This window comes from Parasteatoda tepidariorum, chromosome 1 (assembly GCF_982258835.1).
Source record: "Parasteatoda tepidariorum strain Cologne lab strain chromosome 1, Ptep-v5.0, whole genome shotgun sequence".
Taxonomy (NCBI): Eukaryota; Metazoa; Arthropoda; class Arachnida; order Araneae; family Theridiidae; genus Parasteatoda; species Parasteatoda tepidariorum.
Window position 1 is genome coordinate 120,175,153 of NC_141755.1, and position 25,891 is coordinate 120,201,043.

At 31.3% G+C, this 25,891-nt stretch overlaps 1 protein-coding gene and 1 pseudogene across 1 annotated transcript in view; one reads left to right on the top strand and one right to left on the bottom strand.

Annotated features, from left to right (window-relative positions):
• Nucleotides 1-163: 163 nt before the first annotated feature.
• Nucleotides 164-25,891, bottom strand: LOC147816809 (uncharacterized; annotated as a pseudogene).
• LOC147816810 (uncharacterized) overlaps nt 19,443-25,891 on the top strand; it is a 39,974-nt gene continuing 33,525 nt past the window's right edge. The window contains exon 1 of the mRNA XM_087158445.1: nt 19,443-19,533. The gene's annotated coding sequence lies outside the window, so the exon portion shown is untranslated. The remainder of the gene's footprint in view (nt 19,534-25,891) is intronic.

A 25,891-nucleotide genomic window follows, 5' to 3' on the forward strand; every position in this document is an offset into this window, starting at 1 on the left:
CTATGGCAATGTATGCTTTCGCCAATAGCGTGTGGAGAGTTGCGCCATCCAATATTACATTATAAAGCGTTCTTTCAATTTATATTTCAACGAAGCAAACAAGAAATGAATTTGGATAACTCCACTAGCAAGCTATGCTACAATTACGAAATTGAAAATAACATTACAGTGATATTGTACACTTCTTTTTCTTTGTCGGTGTGACAGCCCCTTGCACGCCTTGTCTGCCGCAGCAGCTGACAAAAGCCAGCGACTCATATCCCTGACAACCTCCCTTCCAAATTTTAATCTTCAGGGTTTTCAGGTCATTTTCGATGTCGTTGAGGTTATTGTACACTAATATAGCAAAATAACATTCAAAACATGGAAAACCCTTTATTTATGTTGTGATATTCTTAAATTTGTTTAAGGCTCACACGACCTGTTATAAATCACATAAAACTCTTTTGAATGGTAAAATTATTAAGAGTACATTTAAACACAAATCACAACAATAAAACTTCTTAGAATACAGGGTGTCTATAAAAGAACTCCGGGGTTTTGAGGCAAAATATTTTAATGAAATAAAAAACATACATACATGTTTTATACATGACTGAAAAGCTTACATTTTCAAGTTTTTTTTTACACTTAGTAAAGTTCTATATGAGCCCCGCCCCGTTAGTGGCACGACAGACGTCTAAACGGTATTCTACCTCTTCCCATGTCCTGGCGAGCATGTCTGGGGGGACGGTTGCCACACAATTGACTATTCGTTCCCTGAGATGTTGAACATCACGAATTTTCTCTGCACTTTGTACGGTAACTAAAGACTTCGTTTCTATGAGCCAAATAGCACATTGAGCCTTTTGTTGCGGAGTAGCCATCATTTCAAATTTCGCGACGTCATTTCAAGGTCAACGCCCTGCAGCGTCGCCAACAGTTGATACAAGCATTCCCAATTGGTATGAGTAAAACTTTTTGAGCTACTCTTTTCAGAGAAATCGACTAAATTTTGCTGTCTTTTATAGTTAGTGAGATATGAATTTTTAAAACCCCGGAGTTCTTTTATAGACACCCTGTATTAAGCACGTTCACCTCGTAAGCATAACATCAGAGGAGGAACTTATCGAACTTTCTCTACGACTATATCTACTGTAGTTTTAATTTGATAGTTCTTTTTCAATCGGACATATTTTTCACCCTTTTATTAAGAAAATTATTAAAAAAAAGTAATTTGTTGAACACTTCAAAAATAATATTTATGATACACTTGAGTAAAAAATAGGCCTAGACCTGAGCAAAATTTATTTCAATTTACAGCTAAAATCATTTAATATCGTATTTATGAAGTTAATTATTAATTTTCAGTTTAGATTTTAATTTCTGATAGATACTTTCATAGTTAATAACATATATTTTAATTCAGAACAGTTTTTTAATTACTTATACGTTATATTTCACATAATTATTTTATTTCATTTAAATTTAAATGTTTTAATTACATTATAAAGCGTTTTTACAGCATTGAGAGAGCTACCACTAATTTTTAGTGAATGCATTATATTCCTAAAAGTTTTAATAACTATTTTATATTTTATAACCGTCCTTGAACAGCCGACCGAATTTTCTCGGGTTTACGACTACTAATGTCCAACTCTGTATCCTTGTAATTTTGAACCAATCCAGAAGACTAGGAAACTCCTGGATCAGTACCCCCGGAGGTATGATTTGTTATAAGAACACAGAAGACTTTGTGACCCGACAGATTTAACGTGCACCAGTCACCATTTACTGGACGGGGAGTCTTTGGCCGGCGGGGGTCGAACCCACGAACTTCTGGACATGGGCCCAGTGCCCTACCAACCAGTCTATTCTGGCCTATTCTATTTGTAAAATCGATTTAATTTAATTTAATAACCGTCATTGAACAACCGACCCAATTTTTGGCTTTACGACTACTAATGTTCAACTCCATAGCCTTGTAATTTTGAACCAATCCAGAAGACAAGGGAACTGCTGGATCAAGCATTGGGAGAAATTTTACCTTCGTGGAGGACTTTTTGATGGAACTAACCCGCATTTGCGTTACATGGAGAGGAAGACCACGAGAACCTCCCATAGTTAGCCAGTCTGACGACAAGGGAACTCCAACCCATGATCTGTCTACCACTGAGGATATTTCACGTCAGTATTTGTCTTGCGAAAATAAAGTTGAAAAAAAAATTTTTTTTTTCTTTCTAAAATTACCAATTTAACTTTATTTTCACGAATGCCTAAATTTTAGAAAGGACGAATCATATTATTCGCCAGCTTACTTTAATTTCAGAGGATAGTAAAGTTTTATCACTTCTAAGTGGAAAATTTTTTTTCTCTATTAAGTTTCTTAATTAAACTTGACAATAATGTATGTCTAAATTTCAGAAAGAGCGAAACACATCCTTCGCCCTTAAACTAAATTTCAAAAGAAAGTTTTATTTTCAAAAAGTAGCTTCCAAATTGAAATAAATAGTTCTTTTTTTTTTTTTTTTTTCTTTTTTTTTTTCTTTTTTTTTTTTTTTTTTTTAGTAACCAATTTATTTTACTTTATTTTCACAAGTGTCGAAAGTCCAGAAGGAGGGAATCAAATTGTTCGCCCTCTCAATTAAAATTCAGAGTAAAATAAAGTTTTCAATTTCGAAAATAACTTCAAGGTTGAATTTTTTTAAAAAAATTATCAGTTTAACTTGGCATTATTTTAATGAATGTCTAAGATAATTTTAAAAGAGTCAAAGCACGTTATTTGCTTTCTTACTTTAATTTCAGGGTAAAAAAAAGTTTTCTACTTAAAAAAATCGCTTCAAACTTGAAAAAAAAAATCTTTTTTACTCTGTTTCTAATTTTAGAAGGAGCAAAACTCATTATTGGCCCTTTAATTAAGTTTCAAAAGAAAATTAAGTTAAGAAATTAAGTTTTTTCTTCTTTAAATAACTTCAAAATTTAAAAAAAAAAAGTTTTTATTTTCTAAAATTACCAATTTTACGTGACTTTATTTTAGCGGCGAATGTTTACATTTCAGGAGGGGCAAAACATATTCTTCGCCCCCTCGCTTAAATTTCAGAGTTCGACGGTTCCCTCCGCCCCCCCCCCCTACTCGGTTGGCACGCCAGGAAGTGGAGGCTATAGCAGACAAGTATAAACTGAATAATAGCTTTTATTTTCTTTCTAATAATGATTGTCAGCCCCAGGGACGTAGGTAAGAGGGGTGTTCAGGGTGTTCAAACACCCCCCATTGTACAGAGAAATGTTTCTTTTTTTTTAATACTATAAATAATTTTTCCTTAATTTTACAAAATTTTTAAATATTTTATTTACTGGGAAAAAAATGGAGAATTCCCATGACATTCTATTTCGAGGCTTTTATTAGTCAGTAACAGAAATAAAATAATCACTGCTGCCTCTTTGCTACCCATTCATCAAGAGAGCAACAAACGCTTATCTTCAGTGATTAAATTAGATGGCATCCCTTTCCTCTTGATTTACCACCCACAAAACTTCTCCCCTCAGAAAAGTAGCCAGCCCAGCTCATTAAGGGAAAATGTTCTTCCAATGGGTTCTATCTTATCTCATCTACCTTTTAAAATATCTGATGTACACAAACACTATTTACGATCATAAAATGCATGCCTCAAACAAAGAATTCTCTTGGATTTCTAGGACTGCATGTATATGTTAACCTTTTCAGGACATAAAAACTTCCTTGGCAATTTTTTCGGTCATTCTGTCTGGGAACTTTGTCTTAGACACTCATCCTAAAAGCTCTAAGTTTTAGATTTTTCCTTTTGTTTAATGTAGCATTTTATTTAAAATTTCGTTTTATATTTTCTTTCTGATTAATTTTTATTTGTTAATTTCGTTCGTTAATTTTTAATTTGTATTGTGTAATTCCGTTTCTGTAAATAAGAATGTGATCTTTCATTGGCTATATAAAGAACTTGAATCAAAAATATTGGAGGTAAGCAAATATTTGTATTAAATCAATCTTTCCGCATATATGTAACATTCATAATGTTTTTATATTTCCGCATATATGTAACTGTACAACAAATAGATTTATTTTGTAAATTTGATTATTCATGCATATTTTTATTTTTAATTCACAATTTTTGTTCTTATTTTATGATTATGAAATCGAACTTAAAAACTTCTGAAATTTTAAACTGAAAATTAAAACAAATTTATTATAATTCAGTCAGAATTGAAATATCTATGTTACATTTAATTTTATAATAAAACACAAAAATTTCATAAATGAATAGCTTAGAGTAATTAATCATTTAAACTATCTTAGTATAAATGTTTGAGTGTAACGTAAAGTTTAACTATTTTTTAGAAAATTAAAAAAACTTTCTATTACTAACTTTCCCTTCTTGGGATCTTATTGCAAGGGAAGTTACTTATAATATTGAAAAATTTTAAACGATAAAGCTTCATTGCATAATCAAAAGTAGCGATATATATAACAGCTTCATAAAATTAAAACAAATGTCAACAAACCTTTAAATTATCATAAAAATTACTGAAATTGTTAATTAAAAAAACAATTCAGTACTTTCTAAGAATGATTTAAATCAGCTCAAATAGATTTTTTTTTTTGTCTACTTAATTTCAAATATATTTATGGCAGAGTCGAGACCCCTTTTTCTTTAGCTATTATATGAATAGACCTTGTGAAGAAATCTTTAAAAAAAATATACGCCAACTGAAATTTAGTAAATAATGAATATTTTACTCTAACACTACAGATTAACATGAAACCTTTACACCCACTTATTAAATAATATGAGTTTAAATTACAAAATATCAGAATAGTATCGAAGAGTTTCTAACCTGTAATGAAAAAAATTATTAACCAATAATACATTTTTCGTAATAATATATTTTTCATAATTATAAATTTTCCGTATAATTAAGATTGTAACAACATGTTCTGAACTAAATAAAAATTATGCATTTAATGTTTATTTTTAGTGATTATACATTAATTGCTTAGTAATTTTTTATAATGAATGCTGGTTTTCTTTAATTTTAAATGAATAATTTTATGTTTAACTTAGGAAAATTCTATTGAAATTCAGATCACTTAAAAACGAATCACAAAACAGATATGAAAAATTTATCATTGCAAGTGCATTCAATTTTTCATAAGTGATCTCAAAATTTTTATTTGTTAACCACAATCTTGTGCAAACAGTGTAAGCAAATAAAATTAACAATAATTACGCTGCACTAAACTAAGTCTGACACTGAATAAAAAAAGAAATCAAGTTAAATAAAAGAGTAAACTACCTTAAAAATAATACTTTAATTCTAAGAGTTTGAAGTTATTTTATGCTTTGACTTGAAGTACAACGCCTTAATTATGATTTATCGTCAACACAAACTAATGAAAAAAAAAATCTTTGTTTAGCAAAATGTTTTAAGATTATTAAAAATGTAAGGAGTAACATCTATATCTCTTTAAAAATAAAATTTAAGTAGAAATTGCTTTAAAAAATATCATCAAGTCATTATTGTCATACATGATACAAAAATTTAAGATCAGAATGGTAAGAATATTAATTATATTCCATTCTATGGTGAAGCTTAGACAGGAGTTGAAATATATATATATTTCAACCCTGCTTAACTATAATATATATATTATGTGTGTGTGCGCGTATAAAACATTTAAACACATAATGCATTATACTGATTAAGTAACGAAAACTTGTTTTTAAAGTCAACAAACTTAAAATAATTAATTGTTTCTCTGACATTTAAAATTTAATTTAGTTTGATAAGTAATTCTTTAAATGTTGAAATGCCCGCGGCCACTCCATCAAAATCCAAATTTGATTGTCCGCGACCTTGCGAAACACGGGTTTTTTCATTCAATTTATTTACGAAATATTTTGAGGCTTTGTATCTAATCTTTTGTATTTATTAACAATTTTTTGTTATATTATTAAAGTTTTACACCTTCTATTTAATAACGTAGTTTAACAGGATATTATTGAAATAAACAAAAAGAAAAATTTGTGCGAAGATTATTCATTTACCGACTTCTGCGAATATATCATATATCTACGAGTTATTGCGACAATTTAATGTAACTGCTATTGAAATCTGATATCATAGAATAAAATGACAATTTTTTTAAAGTTTATTTAACACCATTATTATTAGCTTTTTGGAATGATTTTACACATTGTCATTTTCCTGCGTTCTCTAAATAATTAATATAAACTATATTATTCTATCTGAGCTGTTTAATAAAGTCTTGTGATTAATAGCACAAAGACTAACTAAAAAGAAATGGAACATGGAAGTAAAAGCTATAAAATTACAAATTGTAATTTTTCTGGTACTTGAATGCCAAGGAATAATTGCAAACTGCTAAATGCTTGTTAACTATTGTACATTGCTCTCTATAAGGTATTAATTAGAGTTACCTTTATAAACTAGTATTTTTTTTTTTTTAAAAAATATAGTATTCCAATCCAAAAGGTTAAAAAAATTTAAAAAAAATTCCTATGTGTCGTATTTTCTGAAAATTACCCATATATTCTACTTCATAAAGAATTCATTTTTTATATATTATTTTGGCTGCTTAAACGCATTATAATTTGCGGTGAACAGATGAATTTTTATAGATATTTTATACGTGAATTTTTGACAATAACGGTGATTTTGTTTTAATGTTCTTTTTATTTGAATGTCGCTTATCTCCCAATCAAATGGAAGCGACGTTTATGTCTTTATTTTGATCTCATTTAGATCATTGGTTGTGATTTTTAGTTTTAAAGGAAGCTTACAGTGAAAATTTCTGTATTAGATTATTTTATCAAAACCAAAATGAGTTCACTTGTATGTATGTAACTGGTTTAATTAAGTTACATCTAGTTAATAAATTCCTCAATCACAAAACACCCCTCCATGAAAAAACTATACCTACGTGCTTGGTCAGCGCATAACTGGGCATGCATTAAGGCAGTGGTAACAGACTCGGGGCGATTGCCCAACAGGACGATTTCTACTTTCAATGGGGTAATGAGCATTAACAAGGAAATTAATTAAAATAATGATAAAAAACCAGCGAATATTGAAATAGAAAATTTATACGAAACCAGTCGTTCAGATAAAAAATTATGAATTTGAAAAAATTAAAATTTTTGAACTTTCTCGTCATAATTTGGGTAAAACGAAGATCTGTCTGCCAGATCCCTCCAGAACAATGAAATATGTTGAATAGTTTCTGAAAAGCGAACCTCTGACGAAAATTCATGTTTTAACTGAAACCACAAAGAATTCATTGTTAAGACAAATAATAGTTTTCAAATTTTAATTATCAACGCATTCAATTAAAGAAACATATGTATTTCCTTTAAAAAAATTATATATATATATATATATATATATAAAGAAAATAGAGAGAGCAATAAGGACTATAGATGGAGACGATCAACATCTAGAGGGGGCCAAAAAATGCAGGTGTTATTTGGAAAACATCATGGACTAGGATCCACAAGACAGCTAGGAGGGATTTTTGTCATAATGGAAAAATAGAAATGATCGGGCCGGGATAGCCTGGTCGGTAGGGAGCTGGACTCATATCCGAGAGCCCCGTTCGAACCCCGCCGGCCGAAGCCTTCCCGTGTAAAGTGACTGATGCACGTTAAATCTGTCGAGTCGCAAAAGTCCTCTATGTTCCTATAATAAATCACTACCTCTGGGGGTACTGGATTGGAGATCGATCGTTCTCTAATTCAGGTCAAAATTACGATCTGTGGATGAATGAATAGATGTATGAATGGGTCCGCCCTATAAACGGGTGCGACGTATGGTGTGGCAGAAGTCGAATTATTGGCCATAGATGGCGCCACTGAAAAACAAGAAACGTACACTCTGCCTTAAATTTGCTCGGTTTCACCAAGCAGGCTTGCCCGCGTGGCAAGTGGCATTAGAACCAATCAACCAAATGCTCTGTGTCGACTTTTCGAACATAGTGTAAACTTTCACGTTCAGGAAAAACTTTTATCAAAAAGTAGTTTTTATCAAATGTTAATAATTTTTATTACTAAAAAATTTGAGCGAAATGGTTAAAAAATTTTCTGAAATATCAAATTTTAGAAAAATTCGCATTTTTAAAATTTGATTTCAGAAGAATTATTTGATACATTTCGCTCTGAGAGATTCCAGTCACTAAACTGACTAATATATTCAGATCATATTTCCTTGATTGCAGCTACTCCCTAGATTTGAGTGTCAGGAATCCGAATGCTTCGAAAAAAGTGTTATGTTTATTCAGAGACAACGCGTTTTCTCGTCTAATTTCGTAACTTAAAAAAATTGATAAGAGTTAATATTATAAGAAAAGACATTTTACTCGGCTTTTCATCACGGAAACTGCGGTTTTTTTAAGAGTATATAGAACCCAATAAAAACTCCAAAATTTAAAAAAGAAAAAAATAGAATAACCAACTACTTTTTTGATCTAAAGATTAGCCCATGGTGCTATCTTAATATTTCGAGCGAATTATAAATAATTTATTAAACGCTGCAGGTGCCATAAAGGATATAAAATCATAAGAAAACATATTTTTCCTAGCGCAGCGTTTCCCAATTTTTTCAGGCTACGGAACTCTAAATGACACATGTGACTGAACACCAATTTAATAAACAAAGAAAGACTACCAATAATTTTGAAGTGAAGAATTAATTCTTGTTACCTTTTCAACAACAATAGTTTTGAAATTAGGTGTTGTGTCAGATGGTTGAATTATCCTGGATGTGTTCTGAATTTGTATTTAGAATAAGTGAATAAAATGAGCAATGAAAATGAATAAAATAAGCAGAATTCCAGAAGAAGAAAAACCAAATAATACAAACATTGAAAGTGGCTATTATAGAAACACTTTTTTTAACAGTTAAATTTGTTTTTTTTTTAGTATTAAAAGTTTATTGGAAAATATGAGTGGATTTATTTAAAAAAAAACGAGACTGAAGTGGTAGGATATTACTTAATCAAAAACTTAATTCGCTGTACTGATTGAAAATAAGAATCAACATGTTTCACGCGCTCAAAAAGAGCACTCATTTTCAAGGCTTGCCAGACCCAAATGATACGAAACAAAGGCTATTTTAATTATAAAACGCGAAGTTGCAAACGTGAAATGGAAAAAATAAAGGTGAGAAACAAAACTAAAAGAATTCCAAAAGTTGAGTTACTTTTTAAAAACTGTTAACTTTTCCAGTGATATTTTGCTTGAATAATTTAGCAGAAATAATCGAAATATTAAATAAATAATGATTAGATATAAATGTAATTGTATGTTTCAAAAATTGTTACTAATTTAATTGAATTTTCTTTCATGACCGATCCATTTGTTAGGGTTAACGATTTCTAATGTTTAACTCCTTAGCCTTGTAAATTTGAACCCAATCCAGAAGACAAGAGAACTCCTGGATCAAGCATTGGGAAAAATTTGCCTTCATGGAGAACTTTTTGATGGAACAAACCCGAATTTGCTTTACAAGAAGAGGAAAATCTCCCTCAGTTAGCCTGACTGCAAGGGGACTCTAACCCATGATCCGTTTACCACTGAGGATAATTTATGCCAGAAAGCCGCATGCGGAATTCGTATCGACCAGCCACTGATGGGATTCGAACCCGGTTCACATCATTGAAAGGATTTATAATCTGATCCATTACGGCACAATTTAATTGAATTGTCTCAACTCTTGGCCATCCGCGGAACACATTTTGGGAACCGGCGTTCTAGAGAAACACGTCCTTTTTACGACGGATTCAAATTATAAGGAATAACCAGACTTTGAAAATACGGTCCAACAATTTTGAGCCACTTACTGTGAATTTTATTTTTCGCATCGAATAAGAACATATTTTTAAAGAATTAAAAAGTAGTTTTAGTTATTCAGTAAATTTAACATTAATTTAAACGTTTTTGTCTTGTGACATAAACAAATTTTTACATTGAAATTTTCACCTAGCGTTTTACATCGCAAGATGATTCTTGCTTTGTTAAAAGCCTTTTCAAATAATTTCAGAAAAATATTTTACTATTTAATTACTTTTGAAATTTTAACCACACCCGAATTGGATTTTTTGTCATACCCTTGTGAGGGAAATGTAATAATTTTATCATTTGCACTGCTTTTAACTCCGATAGTTCAAATATGAATAATTTTTCAGTGTTAACTTTTTAAATTTTACGCATTGTTTTTTATTGTCTTTTAAATACATCGTTCATTGAAATTCCTAAGATCGCTGGTGGCACCGTTGTATTAAAAATAAAACAGTGGTAAAGTAAAGAGTTCCCGCAACAGCCCGTAGGATAAGGCTGCACCATTTCGTGACCAATGGCATGATTGTAGCAATGTGGTTAGCACTGTGCACAGACCACCTTTACTTCACAACCCAACTGATACCCCATCGATCTGAAGCTGAGTAGGCTTCATACCGCCTCTGGAAATTGAACTCCAGCTCTTCTCAATGACAGCTTATTGCGTTAACCACTGAGCCATCACGACTCAAAACAGTGTTAGGAGAATTTCGATAATTTTCACCGGTTTTAGCCGTTCTAAGCCAACCCACTCTAAATTTAAAAATCAAAAATCAGAAGACACTCCCGCCAGACCTAACTGCCAACTTTAAAATTACCTCCGAGCTCCAATCGGGGAGCTTTCCATAGTAATAGTAGATACATATAAAATAAGACCGGGATAGCTTGGTATGTAGGGCGCTGGACTTACGTTTATGAAAAGGGAGTTCGAACTCAGCAGGCCGTAGACTTCTGTGTAGTAAATGGTGACTGATGCACGCTAAATCTGATGGGTCACAAAGTCCTTGATGTTCCCATAAAAATCAATACTGGTGGTGCTGAATTGGAGATTTATCGTTCTTAAGTTCAGGTCAAAATTACGATCTGTGGATGAATGTATGAATGAGTCCGTCTTATTAACGAGTATAGCAGATGACAAATTCTTGGCCATAGGTGGCGCCACTGGAAAACAAGAATAATCGCACCCCCTCTGAAGTCGAAAAAGAGCAAATAAACTGATTTTCCTGGATTTTTCCAGTTTTTTCCTATTTCCCCCCAAAAAAATTCTCAATGTTATCTCAATGTTATCAATGTTATATTATTCTCAATGTAAAAATATTATTTCCTACATGCAAGACCCTCCAGAAAATCGAAAAACACATGAACAAAAATATTATAATTTAAAATAAACAACAAAAAAAGAAAATTTTTTGAAAAAGTGTCCGTCCCTGGGATTCGAACCCAGGACCCCTCCCTCCAGCAACGAACTTGCTTGTCTGGTGGCCTACCATCCAGTCCACGGTGATACGCGCAGCCTATCACAGTTTCGCTTCAAAAGCTCTCTCCTCCCATCTTCGCAGTACACCTTTAGGGCCACTGAGACCCCCTAATTGGACTATAAAAATTTGAAAATTAAATCTCGAAATTTGAACCTTACTCGCGCCATTTTATTTTTTTATTCTTTTTTTCTTTGCTAAATTTCACGCACAGAAAACACTCCATGCATGCTAGAATATCCAAAATGTTACAAAAGGAGTCGAAAAAGAGCAAATAAACTGATTTTCCTGGATCTTTCCAGTTTTTCCCATTTTCCAAATTAAAAAAAATTATCTCTTACATGCAAAACCCTCCAGAATATCGAAAAATACATTAAAAAAATAATATAATTTGCTGGCAGAGTTCAGTGCGTTGTGGAAAATGCTTAGCAAGCATAATGAAAAAGTCATCTTTTAACTAATCAGAAATTTACTTAAGCAAGTAAAATCATAACTTAACTTAAACATCATAAAGGAAAACAATCCTCTCCATAACATGAGGTAACGAATTCAATAACATACAGTCATGAAAATCAAACGAAACAAAAAAACTCCAAATCCAATCTTGATTTGTTATATATATACAAAATAACAGTTGCATAATGAGGGTACTTACACACTCAAAATTAATACTATGCAAATTCTGTCTTTAAACTATTTTTAAATGTTCGAACTCCCTCCTTCAGAGGTTTTTAGAACTCGTGATCTCTGACTCTTACTCGATCCTTGTTCATCGAAATTCATAGTCTGACATAATTTAAATTTTTTTTTTTTTAAAGTGTCCTTCCCTGGGATTCGAACCCAGGACCCCTCCCTCCAGCAGCGAACTTGCTTGTCTGGTGGCCTACCATCCAGTCCACAGTTTGAACCCGTCCCCCCTCGCTCCAATCGTAAGTCACTAGCACATGGTCTTAGAAGTTGGACCACGCTTATACGGGGTTCGTGCTACTACATAGCTTTAAATACCCTCTCCCGGTTAGCTAAACAAAAGACGTAAGGGGTCACTGCGACCTCCCTAATCTATCTATAAAAATTTACTTTAGTAGGGTGGTTCGGTTCATAGAGGCCTACTTTCGGTCCGAGTTTGAAAATTATAGCTTAATATTCAAGGAAGTTAGGCGGTCTTCAAATTTGAGCCTTTTTCCAGCTTTATTATTTTATTTTATTTTTTATTCCATTATGCGTTCTCCTGCAAAGAAAGACAATTGGTTTTTTACATAGAACACCTTTCCTATGCTAAACTGCCGTGAAAATATCGTAAAACGAGTTTTAAATATATATATATATTTTAAACAAACTAATTTTCCGAGTTTTTTTCCAGTTTTTAAGCATTATTTGAATTTTCCCGAACAAACAAAATATTTTTTATACATATAGGATCCTTTAATACATCGAAAACACGTTAAATAAATAATAAAATGTAAAATAAACAAAGGAAAAAATTTTTTAAAATTTACCACATCCGAGGTTTGAACCCGTCCCCCCTCGCTCCAATCGTAAGTCACTAGCACATGGTCTTAGCAGTTGGACCACGCTTATACGGGGTTCGTGCTACTACATAGCTTTAATTACCCTCTCCCGGTTAGCTAAACAAAAGACGTAAGGGGTCACTGCGACCTCCCTAATATATCTATAAAAATTTACTTTAGTAGGGTGGTATGGTTCATAGAGGCCTACTTTCGGCCCGAGTGCTTAACTGTCGTGAAAATATCGTAAAACGAGTTTAAAAAAATAATATAATTTAAGCAAACTAATTTTCCGGGTTTTTTCTAGTTTTCAAGCATTATTTAAATTTTCCCGAGCAAAAAAAAAAATATTTTTTATACATAGGTATCCTTTAATACATCGAAAAACACGTTAAATAAATAATATAATGTAAAATAAACAAAAGAAAAAAAAATTAAAAATTAACCACAGCCGAGGTTCGAACCCGTCCCTACTCGCTCCAATCGAAAGTCACTAGCACATGATCTTAGCTTAAAAAAGAAAAAAATAATAGTTTTAAGAAAAACAATATTTTATTAAGGTTACTATATTTTATTTAAGTTACAATCGTTAAAAATAAATAGCAAGTAAGAACCAAAATTTATCCAAGGGAAAAGCAGAAGAATTTAAAAAACGACCCAGAACATTATAAATCGAAACAGAAGGCGCCCAACATTTGAAGTACATTTTCTCAATAATTTTTTTCTTTCTATTATTAACAAAATTGCAACCGATAATTCTGATTTCGTGATCGCATACTGTTACAGATATGTGTATTACGGTAGCATACATTTTTTTTCAATTCATTACAAATTAAATTGAAGTCAGCATTGCTTAAACTTCATTAAAATGAATAAATGTGATTTATGAACGTGCAGAACAGTTATAGAATATTCTTCTTCTTTATAGAATAGTATATATTTCTGTAAGTATATAATTCGGAAAATAACAATAAAGAATCGTCCGAATTGCTTGAAATATTATCATTAGTGTTGATTATTAATAAATTTTTATCGTTTTCTTGGTAAGTATTTTTATATTTGAATGAATAATTTCAACTAGAATTCTGTTTTTAAGTTACATATTGAAATTCATATTGAGATCTTACAATTATAAAATTTTGTTGCATCGTATGTCATCTAAAAGTAATGAAGGGATCTATTATTATTTCAGAATGAAATTGTCAAAAGAAGAATATTTTATTTGGAATTCTCCGGATTTATAGAGCAAGTAATAGAGTTATGATTTTTATTAGAAATGATTTTTTACTAATTTGATGATAGTTCTCTACATAATGGTTTTCCACATCTGGTTAAGAACTTTAAGAACTACAAAAAATAAAACAAAAATTAAAAAAAGCAATATGAAAATTTTTTGTTGCAAAATGGGGAATTTTCAGAATCGTTTTTATTTATTTTCTTTTTATCGTAAGCATTCTTTATTTTACGTTTTTCAAGTTTATAATTTATTGATAGAAATTGCTGGCCAAAAACTTTTTTGCCAAATTAAATTATATAACATTATGTGTTTCTTTTGCATATTTTACTGTCTGAAGTAATATAAATCAGAAAAATATGGAATGTAAAATTTAAACAGACTTTTCATATTAGATCATTAAATTTAGTAGAACGATTTCTTAGGGACTAGGAAGATTTTTTACAAATATTTTCCGATGTGTTTTGGAGGTAACTTCCCTAAACAAAAGAGATTCCATTTTGTTTTCGCTTGCATAAAAACGAACATAATTTTTTTTAAAAAATTTCATAAGCCACAATAAAGGAACCTTACCATGCTACAATGAAGAAATCTCCCAGTGCAATTGATGAGCCTGTTATTCTGCTAGCACTTATTCGCCTCAAATAACAATACCCCCTATAGGTCATTGAGTTCGTGAATACTATATTACAATATCTGGTCGGGTTTGAAAATTATAGGTTAATATAAAGGGAAGATATAGGTCATTTCTAAATAAAGTACATGAACAACAATTTCTCTATTTTAACGATATTATACGGGCCTAAAAAAGAAACAAATAATAATTAATATTTTATAAACGTTTAAATATTGCAAAATAAATAAAAAATCACATTTATTTTTATTAGATATGAATTTTAGATATTGACCATCACCGTGGTTCGAACCTCCGATCAAGCACTTCTAGTAACTTCAAACTGATTTTTTTGCACGTTAATTCAATCAATTCGATTTTCAACTCAACTGGTTATAGGTTCTTTGTACTGTCGGACTGACCTTGGAAGGTTTTAACTATTAAGGACAGGATTAAGGATAATATTAAGAACAACAAAACCTTTCTACGAATCTTCTGTTCAACACAGCTCAGTTCAAAACACAGTTGAAAAAATTTCACTGACCAACGAAAAATTTATGAGAACTATAGGCATAGCCTGAAAGAAGTGTTTAAGGAAACAAACATGGCTCAAAACGTGCCTTTAAAAAGAGATCTAGCATTTGTTTTTGTTTTTTAAACTTCTCTAAAAATTTGTCTTTTTAAAAGAATAAACTAGAGAATCCACATAAATTCATAAATTAATCGCCAATTTATTTTAATCCTTTTGTTCCGAAATTCCCAAGAGAATACCGAAGTCAAGCATCCTTGACTGCCGTCAAAAGAATGCGTGACCACTTTGATCAGCCAGCTTAGGAACCGAGGGTGCGCGGCTCTCGTTAAACTGTTCCGTAATGTGTCCGCGAGCTGGCTACGAAAATGGATCTCCTCTCCATAGAATTGTGATGGCAGATCTTCGGATCATGTTCACCAGATCGTTGCTAATAACCCATTGTGAACCGTGTTAGCCTTCCAATGAGATGGTTCGAATCCCAGCGATCACAGTGCTGACGTAAAATATCCCCAGTGGTAGATGGATTATGGGTTAGACTTCCCTTGTCGTCAGGCTAACCATGGTCTTCCTCTCCACGTAACGCAAATGCAGGTTATTTTCACAAAAAAACACCCACGAAGGCAAAATTTCTTCCAATACTTGAACCAAGAGTTCCCTTGTCTTCTGGATCGGAATAACTTAGGAATATAGTAAAGTAAATAAATCTTGTCTGAAAAAGAGTTTTAGTTATAATAGTTAGTAAAAGTAGTAATAGTAATAATAAAAAATCAATAGTTGTTTTAACTTTTCATATAAGAAGTTCAGTGCTATAGCGTAGGTGGAGAATTCGAAAGCGAGTGTAAAATCTCTAAAGTAGCATGAATCGACCACAGTGCTGGCGTGAAATATTTTCAGTGGTGGATAGATCATGAGTTACAGTCCCTTTTTGCCGTCTGGCTAATCGAGGTAGGTTTCCATGGTCTTCCTCTCCATGTAACGCAAAGTTTGTTCCACCAAAATGTCCTCCACGGAGGCAAAATTTTGCTCTATACTTGATCTAAAATTTCCCCTTTCTTCTGTATGGGTTCAAAATTTTAAGACTACGGAGTTGAATATTTGCAGTCGTGAACCCAAAAAATTGGGTCTCAACGAAGGTTGTAAAATAAGCCGTTGTGCTGCTCTAGTGCAACGTTAAAAAAGTGTCTACCTATCGAAATCACTTAGTACATTTTTTTTTCAATTATTCTTTTTTGTGATTTTAAAAATAATTTTTTAAAAACTAGGCAGTTATTTCTACTAGGTACTTCCGGGTTTAATAAATTGACGTTGTACAAATTTAAATGTTTAAAAACCACTTCATCGTTTAGTGTGCTGAATACGAGGCCCAACATGGAGATTTGGAGCACGCTCCAAACTGTTCGGACGTTGCTACTCTTAAACAAAAGTTAAATCGGTTTTCATCTTAAGAGGACGCGATACCATGGGAGAAACTTTTCATTTCAAATTCTCTTCCACCTTCATAAGGGATTTAAAATATGAAGTATCGAAAAATTAAGATCAGGATAAATAGTTTCAAATACTGAAATGAAATTTTCAAAATATCAAAAAATAAACACTTTATGAGAGGATAACTTAGGAACACGTTACCGGGAAGTTGTCCTTCAATAATTTGATTGCATTTTCATTTTTTCAAAAAAAATTATTATTTTTTTTTAGCAATTCAAAATTTTTGACTTACTTAAGGTGTGCCAGAACTATGCTTGAATTTACACTATCGTAAGAAATTAAGAGAATTTGCAGACGATTATCTCTAGAACTTTTGCACCAATTTTAATGAAATTTGTAATGTACTTACTTTAATACAATACGAAACAAATAACCAGTTAACAATTGTTTTACACATCTTGCGTTATACTCGTTGGAGTTGGAAGGTATGAAATAGCTGTTGCAGAATAAACAAAGAAAATGGGGAAGTATGGTCCCCTCTTACACCATGATTTCATACTTGAAAAAAGGCAGTTTATCACTTACCGTGGCTTGATTTGTCCTGTGGCAATTTCAAATCCGTTCAGTAATTCTAGAGATTATTGTCTGAAAATTGTCTTAATTTCTAACACTAGTGTAGTTAAGGAGGTGGTACTGAACTTGCGAAGAAATGTTACTCCCATGATACTCTTAAGAGATGTTCTGTTATACATAAACAATTTTGTATAGAATTGAAATGTTGAGAATACAAATCTTTCATTTTAATTCAAAATATTTTCCAATGCTGAATCGACAGTATTCTTTTCTTCACTTTTCCATCAAAATAAAAGAGGCAAGATATACATGTGAAGTTCACATTTAGAAAATTAAGAATTTGACTGGCGCATTTAAAGAATCATATCACATTCAGTAGGAACATTCCATTAATTTATAAAAATTGCGAATTGCAATTCATTAATTTTTACGCTTAATTTCTAGTTTTATTTTCTGAGGAAAAATATATTAAATTATTAATAAAATAAACTGTAAAACAACTAGCAACCGTTAAAGATTAACTTCTCAAAAGTTTAAAAAATATTGGAGCGGGCCGCAATAGCTCTGCGTCACTGAATAGACCGTTCGCCGGAAACTTTTAATCTGTAATAAATCCCGCAATCCCGACCCCGTAATAATTATACTTAGTGTTTAGGGGATAGAGCGCTGGCCTCTCAATGAGGTGCCCTGGGTTCGATCCCAGCGATCCTGGCTGATTTAAATTCCGCATTCGTCTCACACCGACCACACTACTGACTTAAAAAAGATTTCAGTGGTAGACGGATCATGGGTTAGAGTCCCCTTGACATTAGGCTAACCGAGGAAAGTTTCTGTGGCTTTCTTCGCCATGAAACGCAAATGCGGGTTAGTTGCACCAAAATGTCCTACACGAAAACAAATTTCTTCCAATACTTGATCCAGAAGTTCCCTTGTCTTCTGGATTAGGTTCAAAATTACAAGGCTACGGAGTTGAACACAAGTATCCGTAAACCCTAAATTGGGTCTGCTGTTCAACGACGGTTATAAAATAAAATATAAAAAAATATACTTAGAGTTTAATACGCGGTGGATAAGGGTATAGAGCATTCACCTTCCATTGACGTGACTCAGGTTCGAATATCATTGGTGGCTGCTTGATACGAATTCTGCTCTCGGCTTGCACCAACCACAGTGCTGAGGTAAAAAATATTCCCACTAATAGATGGCTCGCGAATTGGAATCCTCTTGCCGTCAGGTTTACCGTGGGAGGTTTTCGTAGTTTTTTTCACCATGTAAAGCAATTGAGGATAGGGTGAGTTCCATTAAAAATTCACCAAAGAAGGCTAGTTTATCCCTCTGCTTGATCCTGATATTCCCTTGTCTTTTGGGATGGGATTAAAATTACAATGCATTACATATTACGTACATAATCATAATATTCTTAATGTTTAAAAAAGTAATTCCTCTCATAGTTTTTAAATTTGGGTTGAATATTAATTTTTTTCTTCAATTTTTTTAAACATATTTCTTTGATCTGTGTCCAGAATAAAAAGTTCACTGACTGCAGGCATATTTGACACTCGACACCGTAATTTCTTATAAAATTAGATTGATAGTTTATTTTCAATAAAAGTCATTTCTGCTCTGCACATCATTTAAAATACGCAGAACATTTTTCTTTAAACATTTATTAAAATCTTAGATTTATAAGTGCTTGTATTTTGTAATTGTTTATTTTTTTATTAGTGATATAAATTTAAATGATTATGAATAATGGTTATGAATATAATTTATTAATGTTTACGATTATTTTTTATTGATGATTATGAATTATGAAGAATTTAAAGCAAATAGGAAAAAAAAGCTTTACTTTAAAGTGGTTATAATCTGGAGAAATTTTAGACAAAAACCCAAATGCTGTAAATAGTAGTGTTTAAAACACATTCAAAAAGAAATAAAATATGCATGAAAGTTTCGAATTTTCAGCGTTCTCCACCAAAAGATTTTTTACGACTGTACTGTTTAAAATCAATGCAAAGAATAGATTTTTTTTTAAAAATTATAAAATGTGTCCGAATTTAGAGTCTTGAAAGTTTTGTAAAAAGTAATCGCTTTTTTATCTGATTTCGCCAATTGAAGTATGCAAACATAGCCAACTGGGTGAAATTTGGCTTCGTTATACTTAATCTGGTAACCCTTTAAAGTATTTTAAGTATTCACAATTTTATTTCTCTCTGTTTGCTAAAAATTTTGAATTGCGTTTGCTTACTTGAGATATAACCTTCACAAAAGAAATCTTTTGAATTTCGACAGCTTGATTTAATTTTTCTGACTGTAAGTACATTTCATTTTAAAGTGCAAATTATTATATTTATTTTAAAATGCAATTCTGAAAATTAATTTAACTCTTGTTTCGTAAAATTTTCTTCAATGTTCAATGGTGAGAAATTTTTCAAAACATGCCTTTCAGTACTAATATCAATTATATATATATACTGGTATTATTATTATTACAAATTATTATTATCACAAATATATATATTAGTACTGGTAGAAAATATAAGTTTTTCTTTTTTAAGTCTTTTTCAAAGTGAAATTAATCGCATAGTGCTCGCTAGAGTTTAAATTTTAACTCAAAGGTTGAATCTAAAAGGTTTTATTGTCTGAAATACTAAAAAACTAAAAGGGAGAATATGGCTTTATAGTGTCATTTAGTGCAAAAATGTTCATATAAATTTAATTCATATTTTAATTAGATTAGAGTAAAATCAACGTCATTTCATTTTAGTATTCTATAATTTATTAAGCAAATTAAAGTATAGTTTTAATAGTTATAAGACTTTTAATTTAGGTCTGTACAAAATAAACTTAATTTTAGCGCAGAAATAAATAAATAAATAAAATCTATATATAATAAATTCTGCTACTCTGCTTTAGCATGTTTGAAAATATTTATTGTGAAAAATGAAAGATGTAATGTTATGAATTTAATTTTTGTTGTATTCATATGATGGAAACGAATTTAAAAGCTGAATTACAGTTTTGAATTTTATACGTTATGAATGGTCATCAGAGAAATATAATATATTATTGGTGAATTTTATTATTTTATTTTTGAATGGAAAAACTAGAATTTTTTCATAACGAGAATCTTTTACGTAATTTATTCAGTTTTATTGCAATTGAAATTTTTATTGAAATTTTGCTTCTTTTTTATTGACATTTTTCATAAATTCAGCTAAAGAAATTTTAAAAAAATGTTAAATAAATTATGGATTAAACTATAATTCTTACTGGTTTCAAAAAACCTAATTTTCGAAACCCCTATAACTTTTCCAAGGAACCCCAAGGTTCCGCGAAACACCTTTGGATTAATAAATTGGATAATTTGGATTTGGAACCACTGCTCCAGTTGTTCCACAATCGAATCGAAGACACGTTGAGGTTCAAAAAATTTAATTTTTTTCCTTAATACGATTTCTTAGTCGATTAGTCTTTGAGTAATAATATTTTTTTTTTTTTGCGTACTTCCGTAAAAATCTGCTTAAACAAGTTTTTAAACTTCAAGTGTTATGAAATTGTATTGCTCGTATCGAATCTATGTTAATTTTTTCTACTCTTTGGACAATTCTAAAATAAATAAAAGAGAAACAAAATACATTTGATAGCAAAGAAATCGTATCTTCCAACAATATATTTTAATACTTAATTTTCTCTCCTAATGAAAAAGCTAAAGAAAACTCAAATCTGAATTTCAGTGAGCAAACAATTTTAATAGTTTTAGACGAGTTGTTTTATTAAATCCTATCTTAACAAAATTAATTCAAGTAATGAACACGTCTCATAATTTTTTTAATGTTTTTCAAAATAAAAAAAAAGGTGATAACAAAATACGTTTCAGTTTGATTTCGGAACAGCTCCAATTTTAAGGAATGAATATTTTATTTAATAACCGATGTTGAATAGCCGACCCAATTCTCAGTTTACGACTATCAATGATAAACTCCGTAGCCATGTAATTTCAAACCCAATCCAGAAGACAAGGAAACTCTTGTATTAAGCATCGGGATGAAACTAACCCGCATTTGCGTTTCACGAAACCACGGAAACTTCTATCGGTTAGCCCGAAGACAATGGAATTATAACGAATGTTATTATTCAATTCTGAATACCACTTACATTAAGATTTTTTAATGAATATACTTATATTTTTTTCGGTTTTTGTTCATTTTACAACATAGGGATAAAATAAAGGATTTGAAGCTTTGATACTCAGAAAAGAATTGTGAAAATCTTGTAAACTATTTGCACTTTCAAATTAGTATTCAAATGTATATGTTTCGAATTTTGTACACAGAAACCAAATATATATTTAGAGTTTCGTTCAGAGAAACCAAATATATGTTTGGAATTTTGTACAGAGAAGAGTTTATTCTAAATTTTAGTTTTCAAATAAGCATGCTAAGTCAGGTAGCTGTTACCATTTCATAGTGAAGATTGCGATTTTACGATTGAATAATAAAAATTACGCTTTTTAAGAAATTCCGTATTAATTTGTGTAAAACTAATTAGTTCTTCCTCTCAACTACTAAGAGTTTAAAATTTTGGTGTCTGCAATTAATTCTATGATAATTTTTTTTCTACCCCTTAATCAGCTCTAGCAAAACAAATAAATAAAAAACAAACGATTTGATAGAAAAAGAGTTTTTTAAGGAAGGAAATCTCGTCCTTTTTACTACCAACAAACTATTAAGAAACTAAGATCTTCTCACCGCATGGAAAAGCAAAAGAACGTAAACTCAAACATGAAATGCAGTGGGCAGAAATTTTTAGTGGTTTTAGTGCGGAATGACAAAATAATATGGACTAGTTCGAATTTAAAGAAAATCTTGACCATTGATTCCATGAAATCAAATTTTCTAATGTTGTAACAAAGTTGAAATTTTAGATGTTTTTCTATTGAAGGACTGTTTTTCTATTGAAGGACTCTTGATGGTAACGATCAATAATTTCATCATGAACCATTATATTTTTGATGGTGACTAACATAAGTAACCATCACCCCAATGTAAAAATTCGGACTGATTTATGATGGTCCAACATAAGAATATCAACTTGTTTTGATGGTTTGTTCAGGTTGAACTCTCTCAAAAATTTCCATCATAGTTTCTTAGAAATCAAATGTTGGAACGATAATGAACCACCATCAAAACAGTGTAGGAATTTGGAATGATTTATGACGGGCTAACATAAAAAAAAATAAAAAAAATGTTTTTTTGATGGTATATTACTGCTGAACCATTAAGAATTCCCATTAAACCATAATGAAAATGTATAGTTGGAAACGTATTAACTTTTATCTAAAAATGTTATTTTTTATATGTAATTAGAAACCCATGTGTATTTTTGTTAATATTATCTAACTATATAGAATTAAATAGTACATACACCTTAAAATTGCGCTAATTTTATCGCTAAATGAATATATTTCTGTCTTATTGTATTTCTGATTACTGATAGATAATTTGGGAAATTGGAACCTCCGAGAGTTTATTTGTGTGTAAATGAAAATAGCTATGAATATTTCTTAAGCATATTAATCTAAGTTATTAAATTACATACAGATACTTTGTCCCCCCTCTTTGAAAGCAAATATTGAGGTGGTGTATAAAAAATAATAGGTATACTTATAATTTATTATATTACTATATTGTGTTATTTTATTGCTTGTATTTTATTGTATTATACCTAATTGAGTTATTTTATTATATTATTCCAGTTAATTTAAGATATTGCACGGGTAAATCACTTTTTATGTGATGCAAAACGACGAGCAATTTTTACAGTGTTTTTGTGAGCAGTTTGCTTTTCCGAGCTTTTGTTAATTTGAAAATTTTTCTTTCTCGGAAAAAACTGGAAAAAAAATGTTTACAAAATATTTTGAATTTTAGTTATTGTACTTGTTTGAACAAATGCATTTAATATGAAAACTATGGAGTATTTAAAGATCTAACAAAAAAATATAACTTGGATTATAGCTTTTAAAAAGTTTCGAAACTTTTAAATTTATTTGCTAGTTTTTCATACATAATTCCATATTTGTTCTCTAAGAGGAAGGGATGATAAAGTTGTGACAAAGTGCGTAAAAACTTATTTTTTGCAAGATTTATTCAAAAAAGGAGAACCATATTTCATTATTTCCTTGGATATACTGTAGCAAAAATATAACGGAATTAAAATTAACGCCAAATGCAAAATCAGTTGAATTTTAAAGTTTGACAAGTTATTGTAAAATAACTGGATTCTGGTGTTTCTATCATATTTCAGTATCGAAATTCTGGTAATTTCTGCAGAGTTCAATTTTTTCCTATTTTTAGATCTTTAGGAAAGATTAAAAATTAATCATTGAAAAAGTTCAGTTTTTTCTTATTTATGTCAACATGGTCCTACAGGATCGTAAAGACACAGTTCCCAGTCGAACACCGAAATCAAGCATTACTGGCTGCGGTGAGTAGCGGGTGGGTGACCACTTTGATCAGCCTGCATAGGGACAGAGGATGCGCGGTATCGGTCCCCGTTAATCTGTTCTACCGAAAAGTGCTTAACTTCCAGCGCAGAGGTCGTCGGGCTACCAAAGCAGGAGAGCCATCCCCTCTGCAGAGTATCAAAATTGCGATGACATGTCTTCGGATCATCCTCAGGGATGTTTCCCAGACCGTCGCCAATAGCCCATTGTGCAGCTCTACTGCGACGTAAATAAAGTACCTACCTACGACAACGCGATTTTTCAACGCCCACTATGAGTTGAAGAAAAGCAAAGTTTGTAAAGCGAATTTTCCTCCCTATCCCCTATACGAATGATCTCAATTTTGATTTCCCCCCCCCCATTTCACTGACGAAATGTTAACGCATGTGTAGATTTCGTTTCCACTCGTTATGAAATAATTACTCGCATTATATTATATACTTCATTAATAATATCCGAAGTTTAACCTTTCGCGTGTAATTTAATCGTTAGGCGAAATTTATTTCTTCGGTTTTATTCTCTTTGAATTCTTATGTCGCAATTCGAATTTTTTTGCAATTCGAAATTTGCAAGTCGAATTGCCATCGCGATTAACAAATCACATGGTTTAGGACTTTACATGTTTTCCGAATCTTAAATCATATCATCCGATTTACTCACTGCGAATCGCAATTAAATTTCATTGCGAAAGTCGATCAATCCCCGTGTGTGTGTGTGTGTGTGTGTGTGTGTGTGTGTGTGTGTACACTCCAATAAAGTCTGCGTACACTTAAGAAAAAAATGCGTTATTTTAATATTTTGTTGCGTACCCTTTATTTTTTAAAACAGCTTGCAGAGGTCTAGGCATTGACTGGACTAGTTTCTGTGCCTCATCTGACGTAAATTTCGCCCATTCTTCCTGCAGTTTGCATATTAACTCATTTCGGGAAGTAATATTGTGTTTTCGAATTCGTTTGTCCAATTTTGCCCACAAATGTTCAATCAGGTTAAGGTCTGGTGACTGTGGAGGAGTTGGTAATTGTCGCGGAGTGCATACCCTCCAACTTATGAGGATTTTGAAAATAATTCTTTCTAGTGGTAGCGAACCAAAGTAGAAATTTTTAAAGCAAATGGATCTCTCATAAAACTTTTATCAGAACTTAAGAATCTAGCCTTATGGCCTGCACTTTTATAAGTAATAGTGGACAAGTTACGCTAAAATTAATTTTTTTTAAATATTAAGACATTAATTTTGCTACCGTCTAAAAAGAAGATTTCTGAAACTACAGAAATTCCGTAGCAGTTGGAGGGTATGGCGGAGTGTGACAGAGAAGATATTCCTTCACAATTTCAGCAATATGTTTAGGGTCGTTGTCGTTTTGGAAAATAAAGGTATTAGAAAGGTTTAAATTTCGAGCACTTTCTGCTAGATTTTTCTTCAAAATATCCAAATAAACATACCTGTCCATGACTTTATCAATAATATGCAAATTTCCAACTCTATTCGAAGACATACACCCCTATACCATCACTCCACCAGCTCCATATTTAACAGTTGGATTTAAATTTCTCAGATTCAGTTGTGTTCCCGGTTTTCTCCATTGATTTTAAATATTTTAAATTTACTTTCATCTGACCAAATTACACTGTTTCAATAATCTGCCGAGGAGTTCAAATAAGTTTTTGCAAAAGCAATTCTTTTCATTCGATTCGTCTTAGAAATGTATGGCTTAGACCTAGATTTGCGTCCGTGATAATCAGGGAAAATTTCCTTATTGCTTGTTAAAAAAATATCTTTTGTTATACTTACAGCAGAAAGTTAAGGATTTTGCTTAATTCGTAAAATAATTTTTCTTTCTTCTCTCTGAGTAAGCTTCGTAGGTCTTCCACATCTTGGTTTTACAGCAAGATTTCCAGTATCAAGGTAGTTCTGAATAACTCTTTGCACACTAGAATGAGGCCTCCCAACTATTTTACCAATATAGCGAAGAGTTTTACCTTCATCTCTCAATTTTATAATTAACTGTCTTGTAGCTAAAGGAATTTCCTTATTAAGTGACATTTTCGTCAAAGAAAATAGCACTAGCATCTTCCCATTAACTCGAAAATAGATTTGAAGCTCAATGACCTTGAAAGTGTAATCCGATTCGCATTCTCAAGTTTGAAGTTTAAAATTAAGATAAGAAA